We start from the raw sequence: 18301 nt of genomic DNA on the forward strand, positions 1-18301 counted from the left end.
TGTAACAGATCTATTGAAACTTTATGTTTCAACAACGCTGCAGTTAACGTGTGGTTTAGTTGGGTTTAGACAAAAAAAACACCTGGTTATGGTTAGAAAAAGACCATGTTTTGTTTTAAAATACCTGTTTCGTGGGGCACAATTCCACATGGGAAAGCAGTAATGTCTTTTTTAAAAACAACCGCTATTTGTGGCACTATCCTTGCCAGCGGGTCGCTACAAAACGTAATGTATTCAAGGTTTGCAGGAACTTACAATGCCAACATTTTCACCTGGTGACTGGGCTGCATTATCCTCCAAAACAATGCATATGTAAGTGTTTTCTGTTCTGATGCCCTTATGACAGGACAACATTTTCTTCTAAAGTCAGGAGCCTTTTAAACCTTAAACTGTAATAGACCATTGCAAAAAAATTCACATGACCATTTTCTTAGCTGGGACTGCTGTGGTTAGGTTTAGCTTAAAGTTTTAAGTACTTGTGTGAAAATATCAATGAAATATGAAATATCAATATAATGGTTACAAAAATATTGTTTGTGAGTAAGAAAAATGCATCAAACTGCTTATACAAGTCAAACCACCTTTGTGATTAAAGTTGTGATTCACATTGCTGATAGAAGTAATAAATAAATATAAAGTATTTGTTGAACAGATTCTGGGGTTTTTCATGGGAGGACAGTCTCACAATGCTTTGTCTTATAGACTCACAAGTATCTGGGATAAAATATACTCGCTGTTTAAAGGCTGGAACATGATCCAGGCTGCACATAGTTAACCAAGGACAAAGTTGTTTAGAAATGTTCTTGTGGCTGTTTCTTTTATACCTATATGGATTGTGAGTATAATCGTACATGTTTTTTTTCTTTGCCACTTCAAAACCAGCCTCCAAAGGAGCTGGTTCAACCTATCACCTTGCCTGACCCTCAAGTTCGTACAACGCTTTGTTGAGATTTAAGAGTTGTGCACTTTTGCACCTCTGTGACCTATTGCTACCCATAACATCCTTTAAAGACATTGGCTTGTATCTTCAGAGAACACTTCCCAAAAGGTCCAAAGATAAATCCCAGAAGATGATCAAAGGGATAAGATTTTTTTTTTAAGTTTAAGTTTTTTTCTTTCTTTTTCAAATTTAGATTTTTCCCATGAAATACTGCATTTTTTTTTTTATAACTTCAGGAGTCTAAAAATCCTTAAATAAAGCAATATGAGGAGGAAAATCACTGCTCAGAACTCAAATACACAATGTTTGTTTGAAGAGGTTGCAAGCTCAAAGATTTTAAAAACAACTGCCTTTATTCAAAGTAATGTAATTCAGTGTAACTCCCATGCAATACAAGACAACTCAGTCTTGTATTGCATGCGGTGGCCAGGGATATATCATGTCCAGTGCATTAACACGTGAACAGCACAGGATATGATGAAACTAAACACAATAGAAGTTTTAAAAAAAAAAAGAGCAGCGCACAGCTGGCCGTAATAAAACAGAGAAGAAAAGAACAGAATATGACCAGTAAACCCGTCACGTCGGTGTCATTAAGATACATATATGACCCTGCATGTGTGCTATGAATATGTATGTTGTATGTATAAGATGTGACCCTGGACATTAATATGTATTGGGTGGTAATGAGGCGAATGGGCAGATCAGATGGGTCCTTCTTAACTGGTCACATGTGGCTCATTAGGATAGGGCCACAAAGAGCACCTGATACCCTCAAGATGACAACTGCACCCCAGGAATGACTTCATATAATATCTGTTTTATTAGGGGAGGCAGAAAGATGAGAGGGAAAAAAAAATCTACATTTGGACCAAAACTAATATGACAGGAATGTAATAACTAACTAATCTGACGGGAAGGGTACAAGAAGGTAGAGTGAAGTTTGAGTGATAGTGTCCCGGAGCAAGACTTTCAAGTGTCAACCAATTAAGAGGGCACTGGTCCTGTAGTAGACCCTGACCTCTGACCTTTCTGTGGACATGGGAAATCAAAAAACAAACTTGTTCAAAAGAAATCAGCATCACACATCATGACCCGACGTATCTTCAACAGTTTGTGTGATGTCTTATAAAAAAGGACATACAACGGTTCATAAGATATCTACCAATTTAGTACCCAACAAATTAGCGCCCCTCCCAGTTAGAGTGTAGGAAAAGAATCATGATTTTTTCACTTTTGGTACTTAATGTATAGTTAAGTACCAGTGTTAAGTTATGTAGGTTTAGGAAAGTAAGGTTATGTTGGTTCAACATGTTCTCATCCCAAGTCCTTACGTTGTCACTTTGCAGTGGACTTCCTTGTCTACGTTTTTCGTTTTAGGTGTCCTTCTGCTTCTGGTCTTTACATTCCGGGATGCCGCTACCATGATGTCAACAAATGCACATGGTGGGATGATTCGGCGCATGGTAATGTTTAGACAGCACATGCACATGGCAACAAATGCATAGGCTGGCACAGTTAGTTAGGATTAGGCAACAGGGGCATGGATGGTAAGGATTAGGACAAGGAGGCACATGGTAAGGTGTAGGAAAAAAAACATCACATTCACACGAGACATGACCATGGGACTTCCGCGTGACAAACCGGGATTGGTTGGACCCATCAACCACCCCTCCCACCTGCCCTGCAGGCGCCCTTTCACTCAATATATTATGTCGTTAACAGCAGCATTTAAACCTGACACTGTTCTGTAGCGTATCAAGCAGATGTAACAGGTTTTGTCCGGTCACGTTCTCAAGTGCACTGCCAGGCCATGTATTGGGTTGACACTGCAGGTGCTGGCTATCCGGCAGTGTATAATAACAACGCGACCAATTCTGTCCAGCCGCATTCTCAACTGATGCCATCCAGGGGCATATCATACACACGCAAAACATGCCGCTTTGGGTTGCGGTCATGTGCCAAAAGCACTGTCAAAGGTGCAGTATTTAATGACTTTGGGATGATAACAGGCTGATTGGTTAGGTTAAGCAAGAGATCATGCTTGGGGGTCATGTACTTATGTAAAGTTGCGTACTTAACGTTATGTGACAACATGAAGATGTGACAACATACATAAAATAACCTGGTGTCACACAAGACATGAACACTAGCCTCCTGGGAGAAATACTTGTGTTCATTTGACCCATCCACCATCTCAACCTGCCTCCTTCTGCAGACTTTTGCTCCACATACTACTTCCTTCTTTACTCCACATTTGTATGTTCGCAGCTTTTACAGTAGCTCTTAAGCCAGGGGGTGCCATCAGATTGTATCCATCTGCTGGCTTGCTAATACCCAGCCTTTCTCACCAAAGCTCAAGAAGCAGCCTAGAAAGTAAACACTGAAGGACGTTTACATTTGTTACATTTCATCAGTGAATGGTAGGTGTTCATAATGTCAACAATTGCGTTTTAAATTTCCAATTATTGACTTTTATTCTGCATCAAGACATAATCCTTCAAGACAGAATAACGATGCATCTAAAAAAACATTTTTTTCCTCACCTCTACCCTCAGTCAGTGATATATATTTAACATTTGGGGCTCACAAGAAGGGACAGTATACCTTTATCACTACTGTAAATAAGCCAGATCTTTGTAGACAGATATTCACATTTGCAATAACTGGCTGAAATCTGAGGTATACAAACAGAATTTACACCAGGAGAGAGGTGAATAGAGAGCAGCAGAACGGATAGTTGGGTCCATATTAACTAGGCACATGTGTGTCATTATAGCAGGTTGATATAAAGCAGCTGATACCCATGTGGGGACTGTAGGTTTGCAGAGTTATATCACTGAAACCCAGCATGTCTCAGTGCTCCTTATAATGTGTTTCCTCTCCTTAAGTATGTGACACATGACGGGATTTTAGAGGCAGTAAACTTTAAAAGCATTGACCTCAGTGGCCTTTTAACATTGCTTGAATCTGCTTGTCCGAATTTGAGGATTTCAAGACGACGTGTGGACAAGCTGACAGAAAAAATGATATAAAAGACAGACAGATAATTAGGTCCATATACATGGAGCCACCTGATACCCAACAAGCTCAAACAAGTAAATTTTTAACATGTTGACATTGTATGATTGTATTCCCTGAACGTTGTACAGGTTTGAATCATCTCTTCGTCATCCTGTAAAAGCTAATTCAATTATATTGCTAAAATAAAATGCCTTGAAATAGCAGTTTAAACAAAACCAATAATATTGTAATTTTCCTAGCTATGACAATGAAACACCGTTTCCAATCAAAATCCAGGACATGCCTTGATTGCACAAAGACTGATATTAAACTGGGAACAGATTAGTCATAATGAATCCCACGCTCTGCTGGAAAAGTTTCTAATACTTTAGGATAATATAACTTGTTGGTGATCTCTCTTCAGTCATCACTACATGAACAGAAAGCTGTACTCTTCAGTTAGACTTCTAAACACCTCTGATGGTTGACATGATGGACCCCAGTTAAGTGGTCCAGTTTAATCCAGACCTGTTCTGGCAGAGGTGTTTGCCAGGCTAGCTGGTTATGTCTTTCATGTTATAGTCCAGTATTTTGGGAGTATGTCAGTTAATGCCTGATCAATGATAAAGTGTGTTTATGTGATGATGTGATGATATAACTAAATAATTGGCATAAAAACCCCTTCTGAAGCTGGTTTACGAAAGAAAAGTATCTTTTATGGTACAATGCTGCCTCAGTTTCCTTTACTTAAAAATCTCCTCCAGTGAAAGTCAAGTCTTGAACATTGTTGTACATGTTTTTTTTTTTTTTTCAATATGCTGCAGGAAGTATCAAGAGTGAAATAAGCAGTTAAGGCTGTGCCTGAGCATTTGGGCTTTAGAACTGTAGGGTCTAATCTCAAGTCTTATAAGGACACATATTCAGACTTTTAGGTTTTGTTAAGTCAATCCCATCACCCTGCTGGGTAACAGAGGAGGAGCAGATGTAGCTACATACCAGTATTTTGCCAGTTAGGTTTGACTTTCACTTTAAGTTGTTAGAGCTAAGAATTGAGAACAGACTTAATCTAATATTAGCAACACATTATCAACTGTTTGTTCATGAAGTCAAACTGATGGGTCATGTTATGTTATTTTTTAAAAGCTGAGGATTTTGTGTTTGATGAGCGGCGGCGAAGGTATAGGATTAGATGGGAGCGTCTGAGGGGCAGAGCTAATTTGCATAATCATAGGTCTGTTCATACCAAATGGACAGGTATGGAGTTATGTTAACTTACATGTGGCTGCATGGATAGCTAGTTTAGGGTTGAAGGTGTTGACACAGATGAAGAATGTGCTCTCACTTGTGTAAATTAGCTTTTATTTTGAAGGTGAGGTCCAGTTCAGCAGAGCTGATTGTCACTATTTCTCTGTGATTGTTTTTGTTCTTGATCTGGGTACACACACACCACATTTTTTAAATAAAAAAAATGTATAAATATATCGTTTTGATATAAGTTTTTAGAGGTTTAATCAATGCCTGAGGAGGATCTTTAACATTTTAAATGAAAGGCAAAGCAAAGCTCTGTCAGAGTAAAGAGTGAACAGCAGCAAATTTGATCAGTCTAAACTGTATGAAAGTTTGCTTAAAGCAGTAAGGATCCATTGTTCACATTTCAATGATTAACATCTTTGTACTGTCGAGGATAACTATGTTACCTGGATTTTGTGTTTCTCATCTCTTCGCAATTTCATTTGATCTCTTTACCCTAAATTTATTTTGTCATTATGTGATGATCTGAGCACCTTACAACATCACTGATGTGTTCCTCTACCAATGCAATATAGTCTATGTGGCAGAAAAGCCATATGCTGGTAATAACAATAAAAAAAAGTTCCTGCATGCTATTGTAAAAATTGTAATGACATCAAACTTAAAATATTTTGAAATTGTACGCCAAGGTGCTAATTGGTCTTATTTTTGGCTGTTTTACAACGCTTATTAACAATCATTTTAACATTTACTGATGTTAATTATTCCTCTTTGGCTGTAAAAACCACCTCCATGAACCCAAGTCTGGGGCAACACATGTTCACCGACAGATAGACGGATAGATAGATAGACAGGTTTATGAGTCATTAATTCAAACAAAGACAGCTTATTAACCAGTCTGTGTTCACAGCTGGCTTACACCTGATACCTTCAATAGCCCCTCGACTCCTTTAACTGTGTGTGTGCGTGTGTGTGTGTGTGTGTGTGTGAGATAAAATGATATGAAATGCTTTTACTGTTTTCTCTGTGGTGTGCCCTGCCCTCCACCTCACTGCTCTAGAGGACAGCTTACAGTATCAACGTACTGAGACACATTTAAAATTCTGAACAAATCTTTTTTTAAGGACGTAGTTGCAATGGATACAATACATGAGACTAAAGTGCACGAAATGAGACAAAAGTTAAAAAGCAGGACAGAAAATCTGCACTGCATTTGGGACTGAGGATGAAAACCTGCAAATGATTACACACAAATTCCAGTGAATTACAAGTAGATGTACTCAGAGAACAGAATTACTCATTCGAAGATGGTGCTTCATCTATTCCAGTGTAAACTTTTTAATGAACGCACACCTGGAAAAAGTTGTTCAGGTTTTCTCAGGGCTGCGTTTTGTTGCCCATGGAATCATTTGAGAGTATGCAGTATGTAGTATTTAGTGCAGTACATTTGTTGTGATTGCGTATGTGGCAATGTGCAAAAAGTGGCTTGCAGTCCCGATTGCGGCCACTATGGCACGAAAGCACTGCAGCGCTGTTACTCAGGGCTAAATGCGAAATCTGAGCACAACAATGGCTGTCATAATTTCTTATTCATTCATTATGTGTAATTCACAACAAAATACGACACTGAACTGAAACTTTTGGAGCTAATTCATAACTTGTAGTAGTAGGCGAGTCGATCTATGGGATGAATTAAACAGTCAGACCACCTGACAGTTTTGTTACCTTAAGACTTTATGCAGCTTACATTTAGGTGATGGTTTGTTTGTTTTTTAATTTCCAAAGCAAGGATCGTTTTCTTTCATCCTAATTGAAATCAATAAATTCTCAAATATTTAGGCAGTGTTGCGCGTGAATACGCTAAAATAGTGTCACTGAAAGTGCTCTTTTTTTCTTTTTTTTTAAACTGAACATATCCAGTTGCTAACGGTGAATGTGAGCGTTGTTAAGTCTTGCACCGATTAATGACCCTGACCCACTGTGTTTCACAGCACCCTGCATGCCAGTTAATTTTAATCTTTGTGAACTGAACTTTAAACTAGCTCTCCTGAGTTGTGAACAATGCATATACTGTAGGTACAGTGCAGAAAGAGACAATAGGGAACGTAAACACAAACACGTTTTAATAACCCTGCTGGAATTTTGAGGAAAAGTTTTTGGTAGTTGCATTCAGACCAGAAAAGACTCCACCTCTCCATTATGGGATATACATGTTGATAAGATAACAGTATGTAAAGCATTAAAAATGACAATAATTTCATTTCTTATAACCTCAATATTCCGGTACTGATACTAATTTCTTGCTCTGTTGAGATTTAATGCACATTTACTTTATTATATTCAGCAGGAGTTCTTCTAGTTGGATGCATGCACTTAAATAATATTTCCAAATGCTTTTAAATGTGTTTGTCTCTTTTCTAATTAGAATGAATGCAACCAGCAGGAGCACCGGTGATACATTTACCCTCCCTGTTGTTGTGTAAATTAAGACATCTTCAAAGGCTGCTTTTCACAAAGTTAGTCAAGTGTCACCTCTCCAACATTCAAAGGGAATGAGATGAGTAAGTGAAAATCAGCTAAAATTAGAGAGGTAACAAGCAAAGCAAAGCCGGTTTGATTGGCAGTGATGTTCTTGTGATGAAAAGATATCAAACTGTGATATTTGTACAGCAATCCACCTCTGATTTGAAGCCGCATGCAGATCTATTTTAGCTCGGGTCTCAGCTGTGTCAACACGTTAACCTTCGTACGGGAAAAGACAGTTCGCTTGACGTGACCTCGGACAATTAAGCCTCCATTTGCAAACATGAAAACGTCGCACCTAAAGCTGGTTATTTAAATTGTCTCTCATTTTGTGCAACAACTCAGCAGAGAGAAGAGATTCAGGGGGTTAATTGGGTCTAGGGACACAGCACACACACATACACGCCACCAAATCCTCTTAGCTTTATAATGAAGGAAGTAGAGGAAAAGAGGAGCAGAGAGAGAAGCACGGAGAAGGAGGGAAGAGGAGAAAGAGGGTGAGGATGGAGGGATGGGAGAAAGAAAGAAAAGGAGACAAAGATGCAGGTCAAGATAAAAGGATAAACACTGAGGGATAAAAAAGCAAAGGGTGCTGTGATGGAAGGAACAGAGAAGCGGGAGACGCTGGAAAAAAAGTTGAAGGGGTGACAGTTAAGAGTGGATTGTAAAATAACAATGCTTTGTTGCCATGGAAACAAACATTTTTATCAGCCCGAGAGGCAAGGAAGTAACCTGCTTGTTAAACCTCCTGTGCTATCTTGTTAAGCTGTTGTTATGTTTGTGGGAGCAACAGTATGTTTGCAGTCGTGGCGTTCCCTAATGAAACTCTGTGGGCACACGTCTGGCTTTGTTGTTCTGTTTTGGGGTTTTTTTATTCTCCGTAGATTTCCAGATTAATTACTGTATTCTCTCTCAAATGAATGTGTGAGGTTTTGTTTATAATGTCAGTAAAAAAAAAATATACAATGTGTATGTATGTTATTTAGGCCACAGTGAATTAGGGGAAACTTTTCATTAAAATTAGATTTTTCAGCCCCAACTTAAGCTTTGTTGTTGTAGATTTCTCAAAGGTTGAAAGCTTTCTATATTCACAAAGAAGTATGTTTTTGTTCTTTGAAGACATCACCAAAATGTTGTAACCCGCTGATGGAAAGTTTTCACCTGACAGCAACAAAATAAGCTGAATGTCTGCTTCTATGATCTCTGTTCTTTGGGACCAAAACAAGCATTCGGGCTTGTATTGTTATCAGTGTTTCATAGTTTGGACACAATAGAGGTAATTTGTATTCAAGCATAGTGAAGAAATACAGAGCATGGAAAAGTAATGCCGCTGTGGAGTTAACACAAATACCACCCATTTTACAAAGAAAAATATGTCTTTCAGTAAACCTCCGGGGAGCTCTGTGATCACAGACAAAATGCTCAAATCAGGTCAGTTCATATCAGCAGCTCACATACCTCCTCGCATGCTAATTTGGCACATCCCTTTTCAGCACAAAGCACTGTCAACAGGAAGATAAGATCTAAGTCCTGCACCTGATGATTGGAAAGGAGACTGACAGCTTATTTGACAGCTTCAGAACAGCCGGAGGAGATTCGGACATTTTCTGGTCATGTGTGAACATATACAGGGATGTACAAAACACAAATCTATAGACAACATTATCTGATAACCTCACGCTCTGTTTTCAGTCTTTGTGCTGCCGACTTCTACATCTCTTAACTTTTATATGTCAGAATCCTTGAAGGTTTACTATGCAGGATGGTCAGTCACTGTTTGTAAACTTACTCGCCAGCAAAAGTGAAAGTAAAAGCCAACCCCAGATTCACTCTTGCTTGCCGTACCAGCTCGCTATATTTGCGTTTTTCGCGCTGTTTCTCCCACATGCATGCTGTTTATGGTCCAGGAACATATTTATAAAGCCCTGACCTAACCTGAGCACTGTGGGGCCCATAAATGTCCCAAACACAAGTGCTTGTTTTTGCAACTGACAGATTAAGATTGTTATTGAAAGTGTCTAAAAATGAATAAATGGTTTTTATTCATTCATTTTATTTTGCTTGATCCGATTTCTTTGTTTTTGTCTTCAAGCAAGGACACTTCAGACTGATGCATCTCCTTGAGTGAGACTTAGTTAGATAGAATAACAAACAGACCGCATAAAGCGAAAGGTAAAGAAAGCCTTTTTTTTTCTATGTCACACACTAATAATATCAAACTGAGCTTGTCAGAGGCAAAAAACAAGCACTTTTAAAGGGCGTGTTGACAGTGTTTTATTGTAATGAAAATTAAATAACCAATTTCACTTTCACAAAAACATGGATACAGAAGTTTCCTTTTAACAGCATTCAACTGCTGGTTGGCTTTTATTATGAAGCAGTCCTAGGAAATGCAATTTATTTGCGACCAAGCTTAGCACTGACATTGACCATTCATGACAAATGCGTGCTTTCTCATTTGTAAATCCTGAATTGGAGCTTTAAATGCACAAATAGCTTTCATATCAAATCTTTGAAGGAGGAATTAAAACATTTCTCAAAGTCCAGCACTTTCACACCCAAACGCTTAAAGACAAGACATTATGGACAGACAGAAGACCAAAAAAAAATCATTTTCGCTCCTGCATGGTGTTTGAAAAGTGACTCATCCACACACAGTGGTATGGCATAGATCACGGAGCTGTATTATATTCTGTCCTTGTCAATGTCAATTTCTTTATATAGAATTTTAATCTTATATTCTCTATAGTGGGCGGATTATTGCACAGAAATTTCTTGGTCAGCTAAGACGGTAAACGGATCAGAGGAAAATATCATATAGAAGTTTGGCGCAAATACACGTACACATGCGTCGGCCAAACCTTCCCCATCACTTTTTCCTCATTTCCAGTGAACCTCTCCTTCCCTCTCTGTGATACTGCTGATTCCAGTGTCACAGAGTTGCAGAGCCATGCAGTTATTCCATTGAGTTATACCGTGTCTACTCTAGTGGAGGAGAACTGGATCATATCTCGGTTTCCCTTCGTCTGAGGCGAAGATAAAAAGCAGAAGTTATGTGTGTAATCGCCAGATACCACATACAGACCACAGTGAAGGCTTTTCAAAAAAAAAAGGAAAAAAAAAGACCAAATTAATGATAAGGGATACAATGCTTTGATGTCATTTTAAATCAAAAAATCTTTTATCTTTATTTCTTATCATGTTTTTTCATCAGGGTATTAAATTTAATATCTTTGCCGTGAAAAGTTGGCTTTTCAGAAAGAGCAGAATTATTTCCTCTCTTTCACCAAAAAAAAAAAATCTGACTATTGTATTTATTAACTTTTTATTATCAGTAATGAGTCCAGTAAGATATTTAGATTGTTGGTTGCTTTTTTGGGTTTTTCAGATATGTATCTGCTTACTTTCCTAATTTGTCAGACAGCTCCCTAACAAAAGACTATCATTGTTGGTTGAGACTGCTAAAATAAACTGACTCACTCCATCTGTGTTCATGTGCATGTGTTATAGGACGCAGGGGGAACAAAGGATTTCCATGACACAAGGGGCCCAGGACAGAACTGAAAGGGGTGGGCGGGGGGGTTAGAGGAGGAAGGGATAAATTAGGAAACGTACCCCAGCAGAGCCACGAAAAGACTCTGGAGGAGTCGAGACAACAGAAGAGGGGATCAGAGGATAAATGAGGAATAAATGACAGGGAAGTTTTAGAAAGACATGCTTTAATGGTTTTAGGGTTGAGCACTTTTGAGGGCTTTTTTTCTTCGCAGTTTCTCGGCCCAGAGTCCTTCAACTTTGTCACACAGAGCTCAGTGGAAGTCGGGTTAAGTCAGCTCAGGTCTGCTCAGTTAATGAGAAGCTGTGCGGACCAGTTAACTGAATTTGGTGCTTGAAAAGTCAACTTAGACAACCAAAGTCATTCTGACCTTGTGCAGTTTTAATCTGTCTTTGACACAATGTGAAGGGTGCAAAGCCTTTTACCCCAAAATATAAATTCAGCATTTCAAATGTCAATAAACTGTGGCTCCATTCATTTTTAAAAACATTAACAGAAGTACTAGTCTGAATCTCTGCTTTTATCTGAAATTTCTTTCAGTAATTCAAAAACTGAAAATAATAAGTTATAGAATAATAAAGTAAAACAAAATGGCCTTGCTTACTAGAAATTATATTTATAAACTACTAATTTGCACCAGATAATGACTCCAAATATGTTGCAAAATGTTGACTGACAATTAGTTTTGTTGTTGTTGTTTACTCTTTGCTCTAGGCAACTAAAGAATGATTACATTTTTTACAATTTTACAATTTTTTTGTCTCACAGCACTTAAAGGTTAAAGGTTGGAGGAAGATCCTGGTTGTACCATTACTAAGAAAGTAAAAAGTGAGGCACGAAGCGAACTTTTGTGCAACAAATTTCAGCCCTTTGTTCCCTGCAAAAATACATTACCACCACAGACTGTAAATAAAAATGTTTCTTTTTCCTCCCACCAAACAAAAATGAAACTAAAATATTCCAGATATGGCTGCTGCCATCATGTATTGGTAACGTCATTTGGAGCCAGAGTCTGTCCAATACTGATTGTTAAGGTATTGAGTTCCCACCGATTATTCATCCAACCGAACAGCTCCATTGGTCAGGAGACCACTGTTTGGGTCACAAAGCTATGAATCATGTTATCAAACCCCCTTTTATCACATGGAATAATTAATTTAAACCAAACATATAAAAAAAACAAAACACTTGAACAAACATCAGAGTGATAAGAACTACCTAAAATGACAGAAACTATCAGTGCATCTGACATGAAGGCTACTTTAAGTTTTTAGTTTCAATTATATACATCCGTTAACATAAAAGATGGCGGGGTTTATGACCTGTACTGCAGCCAGCCACAAGGAGGCGACTGAAATGTTCTGGCATCACTTTTGGGGAGCTATCATGTCGTCCATCTTTATAACGCCCTGGTTACCAGTACATGTAATGCTGGCACATTTCCCTCAAAGTGTAGCCGGAAAAATCAAAGAAGTATCATATGTTTGTAATTTCTGGGAGACAGGGTTGAATAAAATGGCAAACCAGTCACAACTAAGATCATAGCAAAGAAGACCATTACTAGCATAAATTGTTCCACTAAATGGACACAATTTTGTGTGAAATCTGTTTTATGGGACCAGACTGAAAGAATTTGCGGTTCTGAACACGAAACAAGCATCTTTCAGGTTCCTCTCAAAGGCAAATGTGAAAAAACTTGAGTGAAAGACCAAAGAAAAACAAATTTCTAACAAGGTTGTCCTCCTCACAAAAGCAAGAGAGAAAACAGGTGCATCACAGCACAGAGTGCAAAAAGATTTATCGACAGTGAGATTTTTATATTTTAGCACCAGCACTAGTGACTCTGCGGTTAATCCCAAATGTGTATTTCCTAAGAGTTGAACCAGCCTCTTACAATTAATGTGTTATAATATGGGGATATTTATTGACAGAATCAATATTTAAACTTTTATTAATGTACAGTATATTAAGCTTTTTACGATGTGATGTTTTCATTCAGTTGTTAGTTGAGTCAAGCTGAAGTAGAGCATGTAAACGCTCTTCCATGTTGTCACGCTTTTCTAGAAAATGCTTTGTAAAATCTGGTTTGATGGTTGATTATCAGCGCTCACCCAGACGTCTGTTGTTCCCCCAACAATAGACTACCACCAACAGCCCCTTTCTGTGTGTGTGTGTGTGTGTGTGTGTGTGTGTGTTAATCATGCCGCTCTTATCAGCGACCGTCAGACCTGCAGAGTCTCCGATGTGCTCCCTGCTGATAGCTGCACACACAGAGGTCTCCTCCCCCATTGGGGTTTTAAATAGAGAACTAATAGACCTCGGCTCAGAAAATAAAAGCCGAAGATCATTACCAGGCGAGACTGACAACTCGGTAGAACAGTAACTAGAGTAACAAACAGCTGATGATACGCTGGCCTCTTGATGTGCAGTCACTGAGTGGGAAGGAGCTGAGAAAAGACACCGCTGTACGAAACGCCTCCATCCATCAGCGACCACATTTTACACGATTTTGCTGCAAAGTCTAATGAAAACATGCTTCGTCAAGCAGAAGATCTCATCTTTCTATTCCCACGTTACGCTGTCTTTTGCATCAAAATGGAGAAATTATGTCTCAAAGGTGAAGGTGTCAGTTCAGTAAAGAAAAAGCGGGATCTAGAGGCACCTCTTTCAATTTAAACAACAGACATATTCAGTTCTTATAAAACAATCATAAAATGGTATATTTTTAGAAAGAATTTGCTGGATCATTTCTGTTTTGCAACCTGAGGCATTCGAGGTCAGACTGTGTAGACTGTGTGTGTTTGAATCATGTCCTGCAACTCTGACTCTGATTTCAGCTTTGACGTTGAGAGAAAGACACACAGAGGAGGGGGAGGATGAAAGGATAAAATCAGTCATTAGAGTCTATTCACTGTGTCTCTATGGTGCCAATGGAAAGGCTCTTAACCTGCTGACACACACACATATACAGGAAAAGAGACAGAGCTGTAATGAACAGTCTAGGGAGTCCATCGCCCCTTCTGTTCACATTTAGACTCTTTATTAGCCGAGACCTCTGACCCGTAAGGTCAAAAGGTCAAAATTGTGACCCCCAAGGACAGCTGTCTGTGTGTGTGTGTGTGTGTGTGTGTGTGTGTGTGTGTGTGTGTGTGTGTGTGTTTGTGTTGTGGGACACTAACATGAAGAGGTCCAGTGCCAATAGCAAAAGCTATCCTGGATACTTTGACGAAAAACATAAATGTTCAAACCTTGATAAGAGTCTCTTATGAATGAACGCATTATAATGGGTCAGTGTGAATAGCAGGGTCAGTGTTTCATGAACTGGAGGTCTGTTTGGATGTGTGGGAACTCCAGTCTGCGGATGACAGCTCGTTAACAGAAGGAGATTTGACCGTCAACCCCAATCACTCTCTTTCTCCTCTCCCATCCCCCCCTCAGGCTCTGCAGCAACAAGGTCAAAAACAGAGGTGGAGGAGGATGGCATGATGGAAGCAGGAAGGTGTTTTTGCTGATATTTCATTTAGCCACACGCACACACACACATGCACATAGCTAACATATCAGCTTGATGAAGAGTCTGTCTCCAACAAGTCTTGTCCTCAAAAATAACATTTGAGACCTCATCCATCTCTTTGTTTTCTCCATTCCTCATTGGCATATTATGAAACTTTAAAGAGTTTGGTGAGAAACCACCCCACCAACAATGGAGAAAGAAGCTGACACTTTCTGGTTTTGAAACAGTCTGAACTTTATTTTGTCCTGACAATGTTGTTATTTGGTGGGATGGAACCAGTAAGATCTCACAACTGCCTCGTTTTTTAAGTTGCAATCTCAAAGATCTCAGTTCGGTTCTCATTGGCAGCACTTATGGTGCTAAGCGCAAACTGAAGGCGCTTTTCCTTTGAATGTCACTATCACTTGTGTTTTAAAGTTTCATCATCCATAGTCAACGCTCTTTTTTTTGTTCAACCATAGTAACCATTTACTTCCAACTTGTGGACAAATTCTTTCCACAGTTTCAGTTCCTTTGAGTTGATTCCTGTAAATGTATCAAGCCTTTATAATTTTTTCAAAATGTGGTGTATTTGGTGTACTGAACTTAAGTCCTATTTAATTGGTACTCGTTTACTCACCATCGTTAGCAGTATAAGTCAAAAATTGACCTAAAAAATATTTGTTTATTCATAAAAACGCACTCAAACTTTTTTTATTGGTTTTGTACCATCACTACTCCCTACACCAGTGGTTCCCAGTTGGTAGGCCATGGTCCAAAAGTGGGTTTTGGGTCCGTTCTGAATGGACCGCAAGTGACTTGTGAACGTGTCAAATTTGTAAAAATCATACTTTATTTTGAAGCACAGACCCACAGACTTTGTTAAGGTCCTCCTTTATCACGCAGCGCATTTTCTTACAGCACAGCAAATATTTTACTTCCCTGTTGTTGGTATTATTTGGCCTATTACCATGCAGTGCCTTTGCCGCTTTTTATGTTACTGTTCTTTAAGTAATAATAGACACTTTTCTGATTGCAGTGCTATTTGTTTACCAAGTGTTAAGTAGCTACATTTTATTCTTTCAATATATTTATCAGCCCATGTGTTGTTTACATTTTGTGAAATTAAATTACATATGTGGTTATTTTTCTTAGGTGTGGACTTTGAGCTAATGACTAAGAAGAAATCTGGACCCTGTGGCTTTACCAGTTGGGAACCACTGTGTACACAGGCAGAGATCAGGGAGAAGACTACCGTGCTTCACACGCAAGTAAGTTGAAAAGCAAGTTTGTTGTATTTCATGCATCTCTGGCAAACCAACTACTGCTGGGTGATGGAAAACGTTTTCTAAGTGTGTGTTGCTTGTAATTTCCCAGAAATGTCGCCACAGACACACAGTCAGCAACACTGCAAATGCAAGGGCTTTCATCACTGGGACATCGGCTCAGTCGCTATTGTGTTACCTCATTCGAATATAGATAGTGACTTAACAGGCATTTTTTAAAAATGAAAATCTTTGAGAGACAACAGTCAGATTTTATCTATAATTGTGCCCCTTATCACTATAATGAAATGTAAGTAGTGGAACAATAAAAAACCACACATATGTTTTGATAGGCCTAATTAATGTAGCCTTGTCAGGCCTTCAAGTACAAGTACGTTCTTATCCTGATGTTTGTAATCAATTTATTTGCACAAAAAACACACTGAGGTTTTTTCTTTGTAACCTTAACAGTAATTCAAATCCAGTACATAGACTATAACTCATCACTGTAGTCCTACGTTTCCTTGATCTCAAGGAGGCAAAAAAAAACATCCATATTTTCAGAACAGCAAGGTCAAATATCATTCATTCTGCCGCCATTAGTTCAGATGGCTAGTGTTGGTCAGCCCGGTCACTGGCAGGTCGAAAAAGTGACAAAACAGTGTTCTAAGTAACTTACAAAAACGTTACTGACAATAGTCCACCTTCCCCCTCCTTTCCCCCTCTCTCTGTCACTCTCTCTTTTCCTTGAACAAACACACACACACGTGTGACAAAAGCACTGAGCACTATCACCTCAGCCACACATCACTATGGGTTACGTTAAATCATACCCAGAAAAAAAGTAGCAGCCAGTTTGTAGGATTTAGGGGTATCTTTTGGAAAAAAATGATTATATCCATAGCTATATTTTCATCAGTTTACAATACCTGAAAATAAGAATCAAATTCTTTTTTTCTTTTGCGAAATTGTCAATAGTTTCATTTGTGATTTGTTGAAAAGAAATGATTTCCAAAGTTTTTGTGCTTCCTTTGGAAAAGAGTTTCAACTCACAGTGCAGCTGACAACCTCTTTTTAATTGATTTCTATCATATTTCGTCACTTTGCAGCCTCTTACCTGCATACTTAAAGTTAAAATGTAGCCTCCAGCTGATGGCACCACGTTCGAGGCATAGTTCACCTCCAAAATGTCACTGAAATAGGGAGAAATTACCAATTTTTAAGCTCAAAACAACTCTGTTTGCCTCGCTTGCACACGCTGTGAGTGTGGGTATCCTAATTGAGGCAACTGGTTGTTGTTTATGTTTCTGTGCTGCTCCACAGTTTGCTCGTTTGCAGTACTGTCCTGTATTTTAAAAAATAGGCATTAAGTGGAGCCACACAGCACCTAAAAGTTTTGTACAGGGCAACAGGGTCAAACTGTTGAATAGAAACACCTCACTGCTTAAAAAATAAATAAAACTGTCAAGACTGCTGGAGGTGAACAAATACCTGAGACACTGTTAATGAAATCACATCACATCCTAATTGCTTATCATTTCACCCTTCTCTCTTTAATCTCTAACCAAACGTGACAGTAATTGCAGGGTGCAGAGGCACATGTCAGCAGAGGGATCACTACCTGCAGAGAGGATAAAAAAGACGCCAAAGAAAAGAGATTAAGTTGGAGAAAATCCTGCAACAAAAAAAAAACTGCAATGGGGGGTCATAACCTAAATTTAAGTAGAAATCTGAAGTCTTTAAGTTGCAATTGGCATTTCAAAAATTAATCAGCATATAGCAGGATGTATGGCAGTATAAAATAAACAAACGGAGGCAAAAGGGACGGAGAGGTGTAGAGATAAAGAATTGGGCCAAGCAGGGATCAGCTTCACACCGAGATCACAGACATGTCTTCCTATCTCTTATTTTTCTGTCAGTCTGTCTGTGTTTACCTCCCTCTCTCCATCCTTACCTCCATCATTGTCTGATTTTTTTCTCTCTGTCTCAGCTTGTCTCTGAGAGAAAAGATAAGCAAAGACAGAGAGATGGGGCTGCAGTAATAAACAGGCAGTTAGAGGGGAAAGAATGACGAGAAGGAAATGCAAATAGTTGTTTTATGGCTGGGTCAATGGAAGCAACAATGGTCCTCTCTCTCGCAATTTCTCTTTTTCTCAATAGGCTGTGGACAGAGCAATAAGGTCAGAGAGCGACAGAGAAAACCATCACACCCCGATCAATTCACTTGTCCTCCAAACAGCAGTGGCACTTGCCTCCTTTTTAAATTTAAAAAA

General features: G+C 38.8%; 1 protein-coding gene across 1 annotated transcript in view; it reads left to right on the forward strand.

Annotated features, from left to right (window-relative positions):
* Positions 1-18301, forward strand: part of LOC121957896 (TBC1 domain family member 20) — a 138151-nt gene that overhangs the window by 108392 nt on the left and 11458 nt on the right. The window contains exon 11 of the transcript XR_015779408.1: positions 15919-16034. The gene's annotated coding sequence lies outside the window, so the exon portion shown is untranslated. The remainder of the gene's footprint in view (positions 1-15918; positions 16035-18301) is intronic.

This window comes from Plectropomus leopardus, chromosome 17 (genome assembly GCF_026936395.1).
Source record: "Plectropomus leopardus strain MGB_pleo_1.0 chromosome 17, ASM2693639v1, whole genome shotgun sequence".
In the NCBI taxonomy this organism is placed as follows: Eukaryota; Metazoa; Chordata; class Actinopteri; order Perciformes; family Serranidae; genus Plectropomus; species Plectropomus leopardus.